The sequence below is a fragment of the Sorghum bicolor genome, chromosome 3 (genome assembly GCF_000003195.3).
Source record: "Sorghum bicolor cultivar BTx623 chromosome 3, Sorghum_bicolor_NCBIv3, whole genome shotgun sequence".
Taxonomy (NCBI): domain Eukaryota; kingdom Viridiplantae; phylum Streptophyta; class Magnoliopsida; order Poales; family Poaceae; genus Sorghum; species Sorghum bicolor.
This window is the reverse complement of record NC_012872.2, coordinates 56,054,143-56,070,097: the sequence shown is the minus strand read 5'-3', so window position 1 is coordinate 56,070,097 and position 15,955 is coordinate 56,054,143. Positions and strand designations below refer to the sequence as shown.

The window sequence follows — 15,955 nt, the reverse complement described above, 5'->3', positions numbered from 1 at the left end:
ATTTCTAATCCTTCATATCATATAGGATTTGCTACTAATTTATACCGGAACTATTCATTTTTTTATTAATAATATCTAGAAGTACAAAATCTGTATCAGTATCTATATTTAATCTAATAATAAAATAAAAATAAGTAAATAATAGTCCCACGTACTAGGGGTATATGATTTGATGGGAATCGGCCTCTATCTATCCAGCAGCAACGGCATAGGATAGGACAAGGCGGCAGATCCATTGAACCTGCCCGTGTTTCCATCCTGACCGTCACCGACCCACCGAGGCTGCACCCGCAGCAGCGGCGTCATGCGGGATTGGGACAATGGCTGGGTGACGCTAGTACTTTATCCCTCCGGAACCACCCACCAACCAGACGCAAAAAAGGGCCGCCGAGCAGCCGCGTGCTGCCGTAGGACAGCACAGCACACGGGCGCGCACGTTTCCCGCCGTGGGGGCCCACATGCCAGACGGGACACAGCAGGTAGCCACGCCACGCCACGCCACGCGCGGCGCGTGGTCCCGGGGCCCGCATGAGCGGCAGCGGCTCGCCACCGTCCGTGGTGCGGTGCCGGTGCCGCCCGGCCTGTATTTTTTTTTTTGCCTTTTTTTTTTGTTTTGGCTTTGGCCATGTTGCACGTTTGTCCACTGTTAGTCCTGCGCGCCGTGTCCGTGGATGAGTGGACACGCCCTCGTGCCTCACCACCCAAAATGCTTCAGCGACAGCGTGTTGAATGTTCACCGGTGAACAATCGTATCGTGTCGTTTTTGGTTGAAACGTGACGCTCGAAATGTTACCAGCTGATTTTAGGAGTGCACTGTCATACATATGGGTGTTTTTAGGCTAAATTACGTGAAGTGGTTTTCTTAAAATAAATTAAGGCTTCAAAGCCGGAGCTTTTCATGATATAATTTCTTCTTTTCATCTGTTTCATTTCATCTGTCTGTTTCTCACCGTACTCTCACATTTTCTGTTTTGACGATGGAGCTGCAAAATAAAAATCTTTATTGACGACGCATCACTCATGTTATGACTTTAAGTTATTCTAAACATGACTTTATTGTATTTTAAGAGTTAAGATACATGGGGTACTCATCGCAAATAAAATAGTAGCAGTTTGCCTTAGATTCGTATATTTAATATTTTCAATTGTTTCGGAGACTCAAATTTAGATGAATCTAACTAACCGAGCTATTCTTGGTTTATCAAGTACTCTGATTTTGACTTACTGACATTTTTTTGCAAGACAACCTCTTAAATTTGCACCATTTGCGTTGCTTTCATTTTTGTTTTTGTCATTTTGATCTAATTGGGTGACACCAAAAGAAATGAAATCTCATGCTTAGTGAAGTTCGCCCGATTTTTTTTTTTTGTCTCTTTGCTGCTTTTGAAAAGAAAAGAAAACTATCCCATATGTTGAAATCTGAGTTTGACCGTATGACCTGTGGTACGTGAGGTATTCGTGTTGACTTTCATCAATCTTTAAATTTAATGAGTTAATTTTAATCTTTTGAAGATACTCACAAAAATAAAGCTTGTGTGCATGTGTTCATGTGACTGAGTGTCCTCATGATTATATTCGCGAAAAAAAAAAGTTAGCCGGGAGATTATCTCAAGCATATTCAAACACACCCAAATACCGAGCTGCAAAAAGAAAAGAATAAAATAAAATAAATAAAAAATTCAAACGTAGGTGAAGTCGTATTGAGGCGTCCCTTCTCTGACCACGCGTCCACGGAGATCTATGGACGAAGTTGTTCGGTCATGGAGGGCCGTCCTTTTCGGCATGCGTCTCTCGTCCGGTGGCAGATGAAACAAATTCCTGGTTCCTCCATGCACGGCCGGCCGGACCTCGATCTGCCAGCAAGCGGTACAAGTCACTTGCGATGATCAACACATGACATTTCTTTTTTTTTTGAGTGAGACTTTTTAGTTCATCGCTTAACAACTTTCCATTTGTCACATTGAATCTTTTGACATATGTATTAAGTATTACATGTAGATGAAAACAAAAACTAATTACACAGTTTCTCTATAAATCACGAAACGAATCTTTTAAACCTAATTAGTCTATAATTATACACTAATTATCGAATAAAATAAAAATTCTACATCAAATTCAAAAAGATTTCAAAACTAAACAAGGTAGGCATCGTCTGTCTCATACTTTCCTGCCCAGCCGTTTCTTCTTGGAATAATTTGCTACGGAAAATAGAAGGAGGGTCGGTCTGTGTCTTTTGTGTCGAAATTTGTACTTTGATGCTGTGACCACGAATATTTTGATGATGCCATTTTGATGGTGCAAGGGAGGTACCGTACATATTGACCTACTATTATTCTTCACGTGCCACGCCACTGGCAATGCGATCGAGTTTGTTTTCTTTTCTTTTTCAACCAAAAAACTACTACTCTGATCCGATGGACCATTTCTCTGTTTAACCATTTGTCTTTGGATATAGATTTGGAGGTAAAATTTGATTGTGTAACTAATCTGACTTAAGTAAGAGCAACTCCAACAATTTAGCAAAAGCATTTGGCATCCTTAGATTTTTTGCCAAAATCACAAAAAACGTTCTCCAACAAGTTGGCAAAAAGACTTGGCAAATTGGGAAACTTGGCATCTCCGGCCCTTCCAGGCGCATATTTGCGCGGGTCTCGCACGCTTGGAATCGCTATTTCGCACGACAGCGCTCCTTCTCCCACGCGCGCGAAGCGGTCCCTCCTTTCCTTTCCCCCACGCGCGGCTTCCTTTATCTCGCGCCCTTCTTCGTCGCGAGTAGTAGACGGACCGAGGACGACCTTCTTCGTCGCGAGGAGACCGACTGGCGGGTAGCAGAGTTCAGCGCCAATGCCCTTCTTCGTCGCGCGGAGGATCGACGTCGCGAGGACCGACGTCACCAGCTGGAGGACCGACATCGAGAGGTAGCTTTCTTCCCTCCTCGATCCGTTTCATCGTTGTACGTTGGCATGTTGCTGGACAGTCTGCCGACGGTGCCTAGGTCTAGGACAGATCGATCAGCTAGGTGAATCGAGTTGTACATGGGATCGATCCGATCAGCCAGGTGCATGCTGAATCAATATGTTCATGGTATTCGATCAGCTAGTTGCATGTTGAATCGATCTGTACATGGGATTGATCTGTTGGTGCAGTGCTGAGTCTTTCTTAATCTGTAGGTCGATGGTTCTTGATAATTGAAGGGGATGGATTTTTGTACATATGGGATCTCTATTTACAGATTGATGATGCCATTTTAATTTTTTGTACAGTCATTGCAATGGAAGGGGATGGATTTTTGACTGACATTCTTCGCAACGGAGTTTCCAACGAAGTTGATGGTGAGCTTGCTGGTCTCGACGGCCTCGAGATTCCGATGACGCAAGAAACGTAGTATGGCGTGAAAGATTGCATGGTCCTATTTTTAGGCGACGGACAGAGAAGCAGCATCTGCTAGTAACAAACAGGTGCAGATGCCTGATCATGATGCAAACATGCGACGACAGAGAGGAAGAACGGGCGGCGGCGGCAGAAGAGATCGGCGCATGGCAGACCGCGCGTGCGCTTGAAGGGCGTCGCCTAGCCGAGGACCCACAACAAGTTAAGATATGTGGGCCACAAATTTTAAATTTGCCAAGCCAGATAGCAAACTGTTGGACCATGTCTATTTATTCACTTGGCAAATGGTTTTTAGACTTGGCAAAAGTATAGATTTGCCTAGTGATATTTAGCAAACTGTTGGAGTTGTGGCTACGTATTGTCTCCAACAGCCTAAGCATACCACTACCTATACTTAAAATGCATCATGCACAGAAAAAAAATAGCCTCCAAAAAAGAGTAGTCAAAAGGGGTACTTATTTTACATAGGAGAGAAGGAACTTAAGTTAGTGTCCTCTCTCCATGGTGACCCAAATCTAGAGGCTCCTATTGTTGTTGAGAGAGGAGGCGCAACCATGGTGGTGGCGTCATTGTGGTTGAAAGAAGACAGGTGCCGCCACCAGATCTACCCCCAGAAGCCACGACTATGAGCCACCGTCCCCATTCCCCGCCGGTGGCCGCGCCACCGCCCAAAGGCCACCACCATCGGTGATGAAGGGGACGGGCCTTACAGTGGATCTGCGAGGGGAGGTGGATGGGCGACCACCGTCGCTACTAGGAAGGTGTACGGGTCACCGCCTTGATGGGAAGGACCGCAGGTCTGTTGATTCATTGGAGCCAGAGACAACAGGCTGGAGGCGCTTTACCGGGGATGCAGGGTCATCGGTGCAAAAGGGTAGAGGTAGGCGAGGGTGGGGGCCGGCATGGGGCCAAGCCCGTGGTGCCTACGACGGTGAATTCGTCAGAGATTGGTATGGGGGCGATGAAGTCGGGGCTCGCAATGGAGTATGCATCGACTATTAGAAAAGAGGAGTTTTGGGTCATGCACCCTTATATGGTACGCTACCCAAACCACCCTATGTGTCTCACGTATCATACTGTTAGAGATAGTCTTAGCGTGTTCCAAGCAATGACGTAACTAACATTTTTTATATACGTGGGGCTAGTCAAATATTAAAAAAAATCACCGTGTGTGGTAGGAGGGGGGCATACGGCCCCTGCTACCCCTAGTTCCATCAGAAGAGGTCATCATTAACTGTTAGCTCCTCGTTTATGAACCATGGAGGACCTCCCATATTAAAACTAATATATTTGGGATAAAAGGGTATATAGAAAGACCAATTTCTTCGTCAAGCTGGAGAATATTGAAAGGGCCAATAGAATTTGTTGTCTTTTTAAATTGTGTGGCACATAAACTAAAACCAAATCAAATGATCATGTGGACCATACACATAGTAAGGAGGGTCGCTGCAGACTAGCCACAAGCCATTTCAAATGACAGTCGAATGGCACGCCTACACCTAGACAAACCCTAACCACAAAAGATAAAGACTTTCTTGGAAGCTTCGTCAAGACTAGGGCAACAAATTTACTAGATCATTCACTAAAGCTATAGAAAGAAAAGCATAACCACATAGAGCGACGGAACCATCAATTTTAATTAATGGGGCCGCATAATTAACTATAATCACACCTCTAATATGATAAATATATACGCAAGTGTATGTCTTAATAACTTTTTTATATTTTTACATATATATATATAGTTAGTATTCGTAACAAAAATAGGTGGATTTATGTTTAAATGTGTTGTAATTAAAATATTTTATAAAATTCCCACTGTATTGTGGGGCTACAGCCCGTGCTAGCCTCGACCCTCTAATTTCGCCACTAGTTCCGATTGAAATGGTTTGTCTTAGGTCTTATTTAGATCTGAAAAGTTTTTGTATTTTGACACTGTAACACATTCGTTTTTATTTGACAAATATTATCTAATTATGGAGTAACTAGACTTAAAAGATTCGTCTCGCGATTTACAGGTAAACTGTGCAATTAGTTTTTGTTTTTCAACTATATTTAATGCTCCATGCATATGCCGCAAGATTCGATATGACAGAGAATCTTGAAAAATTTTTAGTTTCTGGATAAACTAAACAAGGCCTTAGTTTGAGCGCAACAGCACATGCTGCTTTGCGTGTGTAATCAAGATGGCATTAGTACATCAAGCCCAGCAGATAACTCATCTCTTCAATTAGAGACAGCGCGTACGCGTTCGTTAACGTTGGTGCATGAAAGCGAGACGAGATGATCCTCCGCAATACATAGGAGCCCCGCTTCTGCATGATGTCTCTCCGCTCGTTCGCGCCGTCCATGTCCACGAGATGCACGTCCAAATCACAAGATCCGGTGACGGCGGCGGCGACAGCAGAAGATAGCCCAAACCCAACCAAATCACAAATTAGAGCGCGCTGCGACGAGAGGGAAGGATTACCTTTCTTTTCTTCTTATTCTTTAACAAAAAGACGAGGGAAGGATTAAACGCCTCATAGAGCGCGCATATTCTCCTTTGATGCCATCGTCCCCTGGGAATATCCAAACACGTTTATGCACGGTCCGAGATGGATTTCCGTGTCACTGTTGGACGTCTAGATCACTCAGCTCATCCTAATCCTAGTTACTGTTAGGCCTTATTTAGTTCACCCTAAAATGACAAAAATTTTCAAAATTTCCTATCACATCGAATCTTTAGACGTATATATGGAGCATTTAATATAGATAAAAAATAACTAATTACACAATTTGCCTGTAATTTAGGAGACGAATTTTTTAAGTCTAGTTAGTCTATAATTGAACAATAATTATCAAATACAAACGAAGTGCTATAGTATTCAAATTCAAAAAATTTCACCAACTAAACAATGCCTTAGTACTGCTAGTATATAAATAACTCAGAGACCACCACGTTTCTTTCGTCGTACGTATTAATCAATTTGCATTACACGTATGTATATATACGTGCGTACCTATACTCATGAGAAATATTAAATGGTCATCGATCACTCGCTCCCGTTTCGTTTCTGCTGCAACTCAAACAAGTGGTAACCAATGCAAAATGGTGTACGTACGTTCGACCGTCCTCTTAAGCCAGAGGAAGAAGGGTTTCCTGATATGCTTTTTGTTGTTCATGGGTATGGTGTGCATTTTTCTTCCTTTCCGTGGTGTATATTGCTATCATGTCTGTTAAGGCTGTTAGGTGGAGAATGCGAGGAATCTTCGTCGCCTTGTTGATGGCGATAACTAATGATTTGTTCAGCTTTTACGTGATGAACCACTATCTATGCATTGCGCATACTCTCTCTCTTTCTCTTAATAAATCAATTATTAGAGTTGACTTAAGTCAAACATTTTAATGTTTAAACAAATTTATAGAAAAAATACAATTTTTTGTGACACCAAATAAGAACATTATAAAAATAAAGTTTATGATATATTTAATGATACTAATTTGGTGTCATAAATCTTGATCCTCTTTTCTATATATTTGGTTAAACTAAAAAAATTGACATAAGACTACTATGGGAATTACTTTGTTCATGAACGAAGGGAGTCACAAATGATGACACAAGCGAGGGGTGTGGCAAGGAAGATAATACAAAAGCCTCGTCAATGTTGTTCATCAATGTCGCGATGTTATTACTCATCAAAGCTTCTCAATCAGGCATCTTGCATGGCCATAGATGGAGCTAGAGGCGATCAATGCCGACAATGTGATTAGGTTTGCCAACGCAATAGTTGGTGAAGCTCGGCAACTGAGACCATATTGCTTATCTTTGGTTGTGTCTTCTACTAAGGGCCTCTTTGGTTATCTTTATTAAATTTTAGCTAGCTAAAATTATTTTAGCTACTCTTGAGTGACTAATGAAACTAAACTATTTTAGCTTCTTTTAGGCCCTGTTTGGTTTCCCTTCCTAAATTTTAGCTAGCTAAACTTTAGTCACTTAGAGCAACTCTAACAGCTTTGCTATTCTTATTATGGAGGCTTTTTAGAATTTTTATAGTAGAAAAATAGACTCCAACAGATGTGCTATTTGGTTTTGTAAAATAGAAAGTTTGCTATCCCTTGATTTTCGTTGGCCATATATAGCCAACCACTGGCACTAGATAGCAAGGCTGTTGTAAACCTCTTCTTTTTTAAGAAGTTATCTATTTTACAAAATGGCTAAATATTAGAATTTGGCTACTCATTTTAGCCAAGCTCTTGGAGATGCTCTACACATTGACTAAAAAGAGCTAAAATAGTTTAGTCTTATTAGTCACCCAAGAGTAGCTAAAATAATTTTAGCTAGTTAAAATTTAGCAAGGGAAACTAAACAGGCCCTTAGTCAATGTGTTTGGAACTTTAGTTACTAAAGTGACTAAAGTTTAACTAGCTAAAATTTAGTAAGGGACCAAACATAGCCTAAAACTATAACACTCCAAAATTTTTAATTTTGGATTGTTATTAGAAAACACTAAATTAAATAAGGATTTAAAATTTTTCTAAAGTATTACCAGATTTTTATTAATTATTGTTATTCTAAAATGAGAAAAATGTGAAATTTTAAAACTTTTATTAAATTAAGTGGAGGGTGTTTTATTTGTTGTGTGCTTTGTGCCCTAACTTTGTTTGGCTTGTGTCAGAAAAATGAATTTCAAAATTTCTAGCGAGCACGTTTAGGTCCTTTTGGTTTTCGGAAAAATAAAACTCGCAATGTCCTATTTGAAAACTAATTCAAATTCGAGTTGGAAAACAATTTAGAAATGTGTTTAAACTAAAATATATTTGGATTTTAAAATAGTCTAAAAACAAGTTCCAAATAATCTCAGGTTTTTGAATTCAAAAAGGGTTTTGAAATTGGTTTAGTAAAATAGTTTAGAAATCATTTTTTTATAAAAAGAAAAAGGGTTTCCTTTCTCTCTGGGCCGTCCTCCCCCCCCCTCTTCTCCGGCCCAGCTCCTAGCCATGGCCTGCTCCCGCCTCCCACTTGGGCCTCGGCCCAGCGACAGCGCGCAAGCCCACCTTCCCCTTCTCCCTACGCGCAGCCACTGCCAGGCGGGCCCCACCTGCCAGCCCGCGCCTGAGCCGCTGACGCCCCGGCCCCACGCGTCAGCGGGGAGGGGTCATCCCCTACCTCCCGCATCGCACGGGGAGCGCTGCCGCCGTCGATTCGAGCCCCGAGCGCGCACCCCGAGGATGCCCGTGCCCATAGAAAGGGCTTAGCCCTGTGCGCCGCACGCCCGCCTAACCCTAGGGCACCGCCGCCTCCGCCCTAAGCCCCAGCCGCACCTTGCCGTCGCCATAGCCGCGGAGCCGAGGTTCCGCCGCCGTCGTCCTCTGCCTCCTCTACATCTCCGTCGACAAGAACGCCACCTCGAGGTTCGCAAGGAGGTCAGGAACTCTCCCGTACCCTCGCCTTAGCTTCTCGCCCCTGTAGCGCCCTCTAGCTGAACTCCGGCGAGTTCGCGGCCGCCATCCATGGCGCCATCGCGCGCAGCGTCGTCCGGGCTAACCGTCACCGCCTCGAGCCTCGCATCGAGTCCGCAACGCCGAACCCTATCTCCCCGTGCCCTCCCCTTCGCCAGCCGAGCCCCGTAGCGGCAGCACCGCCCTACTCCGGCGAGCCGCCGCCGCGGACCACGTCGCCGTCGTGCGCGCCCGCCCAGTCCCGGCCGCGGTCCACCGTGGACCCGCGGTCCACCGCCCGCCCCTCGGTCCACCACGCGTGCTGTGGACCGGCCAGTACCGAAGCGCCGCGTGGCAGCCCTGGCCTTTTTGCGAAAAAACCCCTGCAGTTTTCGGTAATTAACCCGCAGTCCACTGCCTTTCAAAAATAATTAGAAATAAGTCCTGTGTTTAGCAGTCTAGCCCCTGGATCCGTTGGTATTCGTAGATTTAGTCCAAAATGCTTTTTAAAATTCAGTTTTAATTATTTAAAATACGAAAATTAGTTCTGTTTATTCACAGTTTTGCCACTAACCTAGTTTTGGCCATAGAATGCGCGTTTTAACTCCGTTTGAGCCCGTTCTTGTCGCGTTAGGTTCGTATCGACGTAAACTACGCGTTAGCATCAATGTTCACCATGTTTGACACCTTTAGATTTCACCATAAATGTTATTTTGTAAATGCTTATTCAATAATCGTTGAAAATCAAAAGCAAATTAGGGCTTAATAAATCTCTGATCTCTTTCATAAAATGAGTATTAGTATGTTCTATGCCATCTTTAATACCTTTTTTATTTGTGATCTACTTAATCTAATATTATTTCATAAATGCTCTGTTTAACTTGTCACAAATTCCTTATTTTCTAATTATAAATAGTAAAGTGACTTAAGTGATGTAGAATGGTTAGTAATTAGGTTATGACTAAAGTTTAACTCCAGCTTTTATAATTCTTTATAATTTGGTCAATTCAACTTTGATATATTTCTTTGGAAAGTCTATCACCTTCTTTTATTAAATAAAATACGACCAGCGTATAGTCGTCTTCTCTGTTTCACTTCGAGCCTCGATAGTCGTGTCCGTTTAACGATAGCTCCGTTCTTAATCGTTCTTGCGTTGTCACGATCGTAGCAACAAGTTGTGTCGTTTTGTGCGCTCTTTGTAAGCTTTTCTTTTGATTGATGCTTGTTCTTAGTCGTGATTGTTTGTTTGTCTGTTTGTGTTGCTTGTTTGCTACGAGTAGAAGAAGCGTGGTTCGTCAACGGTGAAGACCAGGAGCTAAGGACCGACAGTCGAAGCAGAAGTTGGAGATCAGAAGAAAGAAGCCAAAGAATTCTGAGCAGATATACACTGGGAATAAAGGCAAGTGCAGACACCGTTTGATCATTTTGAACCTACTCATTAATGTCATTTACTTTACATGCATGTGTCCAATGAATGCAAACTCTAAGGACATGACTAGCTTTACTTACTATTCCTTGTTCACCTGGGGTTATGCATATGGGTAGTCTAGACTATACTAGATTTGCTTAGCTGCTCTACTCATCTTATACACATGCTTAAACAAGAATTACTCTCTACTTAACTTGATGCTTAAACTGTGCTGAACCTTTGGTCACTGCGGTGATGGCGATGTTGGATGCTTACGAGCATCGTGATGATGGTGGTCACAGGGGGAGCGGGTACTGTTGGTGGTCCGGTTTTGCCGGGCGTACTCATCTCTGCTCTCCGTAAGGACTTAGTCAGGGAGAAGCCCCCTGGGACATACAGTGCAGCTCCAAGCTATATGGCTCTGGCTTGACTAATTAGCAGGACCTCCACTAGTAGGGTGTTACTTTCCGGGTAGGCGTGAGGAAGTAACTTGGGTAATGAATATTAAGTTAGCGGCTGCTCGGTACGCCATGGCTATGGGTATCGACTGTCGAGCGTCCCGGTGAAAACTTGCGAGTGGCATCCTATTAGTTGGACCCTGTGAAAGGTCTCGTAGTGAGACCCTGCCTGCTCACCTTGGCAGTGTTTTGGGGAGTCATGACCCCGGGCAAATGGGAATCACGACTTGGAGTGAACGTGCACACCTCTGCAGAGTGTAAAACTGATATATCAGCCGTGCTCACGGTCACGAGCGGCCCAGACCCTCACTTGATGAGCAAATTGGATTCACTGGATACTTGGAGATAGATCTTGGCGAGGTTGCTACCTCGTGTTTTGGCAGAATGGCTATTCCGTGTTGGCAGGATTGCTATCCTGTGTTAATAATTGGGGTTAATCCCCGGACTACTATAATTATTAGGATAGTCATTTAAAAGATGCTAATTACTACTTACACTAATAAGGGTTGGGTTTATGCTACTCATAATTAGTAGTAGGTTGTTCTAATAATATTCATAATTAAAAGTGATCAACTAAAATGCTACTGCAGTCAAACCAAGTCAGATTTACCTTGTTTTAAGCCTTGCATGTCATTACTTTCCGTCTGTGCTTGCTGAGTTCGACATGAACTCACCCTTACTATTCCCCCCCCACACTCCCAGTGTGTAGTAAAGTGCTGCTCAGAAGAAGGATAAAGATGTCATGGAGTTTTCTAGAAGCTTATGAGAAGTGCTTGGCGTACGGAGCCCCCAGTCAACCGTCCCTGAGAAGAATGGAGGCTAAAAAGTTCTAGCTACTGTTTCCACGTACTCTGATGTTTTGTAAGTGTTATTATAAATATGTTTTCCGCTATATATAATATTGATTCTGATAATTCTATTTTTTTGTTATATGTATGGACTTCCTGGACACACATATGACGACTCTGGTCTTATTTTAAAAACCAGGATGCGACAAAAACTAGAGCAAACTGCATTTGGTACGCGTGTGCCCTCATTGGCATTACTGAAAACAACGCTGCCTCCTTTTGGCTGGATCGGAGAATATGCTTAGGGATATCCCCTCCTTGATCGGACATGATAGGCCAATGTGAGCTCAAATAAAGTACGCTGGGTCGCTGGCCGACAAGAGCACACTCAAAATAAAATTAGCACCAGAGGAACCACACGCAGAGGCGGTGTGACATTTTGCATTTGGGTGGTGCTAACATGAGATTGGAAGGGAGAAAACAAGTGACAAGTGCTAGGCCAGCACGAGGAACGCAGCAACTGCATAGTTTAATTAATCTCTGTTGGACGGAGTGGCCGACCGATCTAGGCATCCAATCTTGTCGCGTTTGAAAGTTAATTTGGGACGTACTAGTGCATTTTTTTTTATTCTGTCATAGTGTGCCAAGGTCTCAGTTTTGTCTAAAAGATCTGGAAATGGTTGAGAAAATACGTTGGTGTATCGCTGTAAATGTGTAGGGTCTTTCCAGGTACTCTACTTGTAGTACATGCATGATGCCTACTATAACTGCTCCCCCTGCCCATGAAAACTATCATCCTCGCTTTAAAAGTTAGATTTTTTTTATGTTATATATATATATATATATGGTATATTAAGAGCTCAGGGCTACAAATAGTTATTGAAAGCCCCAACCAGCACCCCACTTAACGCCTACATGCGCACAAGTGGGGGACCCCACGCACTCAACCAATGTCACTCAGTCCACCCATTCAGGTCAACTGAGCTGACGCGCACAACAGGTGGAGACCGCAGTGGACCCTGTCAATCCGATGTATGAAAACCTAGGTCAAGCTGCATAGAAAAGTTTTGGTCGCGATGTTGCATAGAAATTAGTTGATGGATGAATTAAAACTAATTCGTTATTGCATAAAAACCTTTCTGCGAGTTAGACATTTCACCTGTTCCACCTAACTATAGCTGACACAGGCTGACACGCGCTGACACATGTTGATACATGTATGCATGCATCTTCCATTATATTCTCTTCTATTTTTCCACGATAATTCCTCGATGGAGCTTCCAATTTTAAAATGGTTTTGACCATTGAACTCCTGACATTTTTATGCACGATTCAAGATCCACTTTGAAATATTTCTAAAAAAATATAAATTTGAAATTTGAATCATGGCGCGTGATAACGATTAGATGCATAGAACCAATAGTCAAAATGCGTAGAAAAGTTTTTGGCGCCAACGTTGCATAGAAATTAGTGGTTTGATGAATAAGAATAATTTCATTGTCGCGTAAAAACCCTCCCTTCTGCATATTATTGATTTGAACAATCTGACCGCGTCCAACCACATCTTGCTTTCTAGAGGGGATGCATAAGTAATATAGGAAACAATGTATAGAAACACATAAAACCCTTCCTACTATTGAAGAGGTCTATCGTAACCACAACCATAGCCGCTCATACCCACACCATACTTTCCACCAGGGGATATTTGTTTAACAGAGGAACAACGCATAGAAACCGAGTCAACAATATATTGAAAACCAAATGAGGTTATATAGAAATAAAGTTTTGCTCATCTCATCCAAACATATAAACACATCATGGAAAACTAACTTTTTACATTAACCAATCAACTATATTAAGATCACACTACGCCACCGCCACGAGTAGTGGACATCACAAGCCATGTCATATGTCTGAGCCACCATTGATCTCTCACACCAAATGAAGAGAAATCCTTCCAACCATGCTACATCACAACAAAGCCACCATTGACCTCCCACCAAATAGAGGAATCCATTTCAACCATCCTAGATCACAACAAAGGCATAGAAACATGTTTTAGTAGGAGAAGAAACCTTACAACAGTAAGGCATAGAAACATGTTTCTTACAATATGCATAGAAAAGTTTTGCCGGCATTGCATAGAAATTAGTGGCTCGATAAATAAAAGTTAATTTTGTGATCACATAAAACCTCTCCACAAGATGGCATCCTTCGTAGACAAATATAATTACCTCCACCGATATGAACATGGGAACAATACATAGAACATAGAGATCACACACGTAAAAGATGAAGATGATCTTATTTTCTCTAAAATTTAGAAAATAGCATATAATGGCCGATCAGATTCATAGAATCAGTAGTCAAGGTGCGCAGAACTATTTTTGGCACTGACAATGTATAGAAATTAGTAGTTCAATGAATAAAGATTAAATTTGTTACCACATAAAAAATCGCATAGCAACTGCTCCAACAATGTATCGAATTATGTGTCAATAAAGTATAGAAATATATACCAACAATGTATACCAAGTATCAGCTAGAAATATATCCAAAATTCAAAAGTGCATGAAAATGAATTGCATAAAATCACTGGTTGCCTGCATATAGAAAGCACAATGGACAAAATCACTGGTTGCATGATTCAAATTTTGGAACATTGCATAGAGACTAAATCGAATCAAAACATATAAATCCATGGCATAGAAATTGTGAAACATATAAATCCATGGCATAGAAATTGTGGCTCAAGACCTGTGAAAGACATCCTTGACCGCGTCATGCCATTGCTGTTGTCCACACCACCATCCACCACCACCCATTCGCACCACACTCATACATGTAGTTTCACAAATAACGGGTAATTTTAGCCTCTTAGAGCAACTCCAACAGCTTGTCTATTCTTGTTGTGGTGGCTATTTTAAAATTTGCATAACAAAAGGTAGACTCCAATAGATGTGCTATCTAGTTTTGTAAAATAGAAAGTTGGCTATTTCTTGATTTTCGCTTGCCATATATAGCCAACCACTGACACAAGTTATATGATTTTGTAAAATAGCAAGGCTGTTGTGGATCTCTTCTTTTTAAGAAGTTTTTTACTTTACAAAATGGCTAACCAATAAAATTTGACTACTAATTTTAGCCAGGCTCTTGGAGTTGCTCTTATCATAAAGTTTTATCTTAAACATGTAGTTTCATAAATAAACAGATAATTTCACTTACTATGATATATGCATAAAAATAACTAATTCTTGAATAGAAACTCACAATGATGCAAATACTAGCAAATTTAAGAAGCGCATAGAAAATAATTAGTGACATTTTGACAGGTACAAAAAGGCGTATGAAGCCATGCTTGCTTGCATTGCTAGTTCTTAGTATTGCATAAAGTTAGTTCCACAAAGGTATAAAAATTCTAGAAACACATGAAGCATAGATACATCTAGCTACAACACCTCCATCTTGAAAAAAAACATGAGACATCATGGAGCATAGAAACTTTTACACATAAAACATAAAAATTCTGACCACATGGGGTGGGACACTGACCACCGGGATGCAAGAGGGTGCCGCCAGGTGGGAGGGAAAGGGCGCCGCTGGGTGGGAGGGAAATGGCGCCCGCCGCCAGATGGAGGCGCTGCTACTTGGCCAAGAGCAACTCCAACTAAAACCACGTCACACACATGAACTGAATGCCTAAAAAAACTAATTCATCAAGCATAGAACAAAAAAACATAATATTTTAATCTCATAGAATAGCCACAAGAAAGATATAGAAACATGTTTTAGAACGCAGGAGCTTTACAAATGTATAAATAGTGTTCTAATAATGTATAAAATATGCTCTGTTTAATATAAAATTGTGTTCCAATAATGTATAAAATATGCTCCGTTAATGTATAAAACTGTGTTCCAATAATTTATAAAATTTTGTTGTTTATATACAAAGCCATCCTTATTGCAATTTAATATACAAAGCCATCCCTATTGCAATTTAATTAAATTTAACTTATGATTTGTGCTCGTTGTGTGATTTGCAAACTAAGGAAAGATCGTGTATTATTTTCAGTCGTGTGATTGCAAACTAAGTAAAGATGGTGTATTATTTTCAGAGCTCTAGGTGCAAATCAAACAATAGAAATATACATGGAGAATGCATATCTTCCAAGACTGAACACCAGCAGGGCATTTCATCGAGCACCAACATGGCAACAGTTACTCACCAAATAAAAAAAAGATTGATCAGGTGGGTAGTACACAGCGCGTGGACCATAGGTCTGAGCATGCAGCTCCTTCCGCGTCGTGCATCGCGGCCGGTCCTGCGCCACGCAGGGTAGGCCAGCACAGCCGCACCTGGCCTAGCTGGGAGTGTTGGGGCTGCCACTACCATATCCGGGAGGTAGCAAGGCTGGTGCCGTGCACGTCTTGCCCTGTCCAGCAGTCGCATAGGCCGCCAGGCGCGACGCAGTGGCCATCCCCGCGGCCA

General features: G+C 42.0%; 1 long non-coding RNA gene across 1 annotated transcript; it reads right to left on the bottom strand.

Moving 5' to 3' along the window:
- Positions 13,217-14,532, bottom strand: LOC110433270. Its single transcript, XR_002450646.1, has 2 exons — positions 14,224-14,532; positions 13,217-13,493 (listed from the first exon to the last, which is right to left on the bottom strand). It is a non-coding gene; the product is annotated as an uncharacterized LOC110433270 (long non-coding RNA).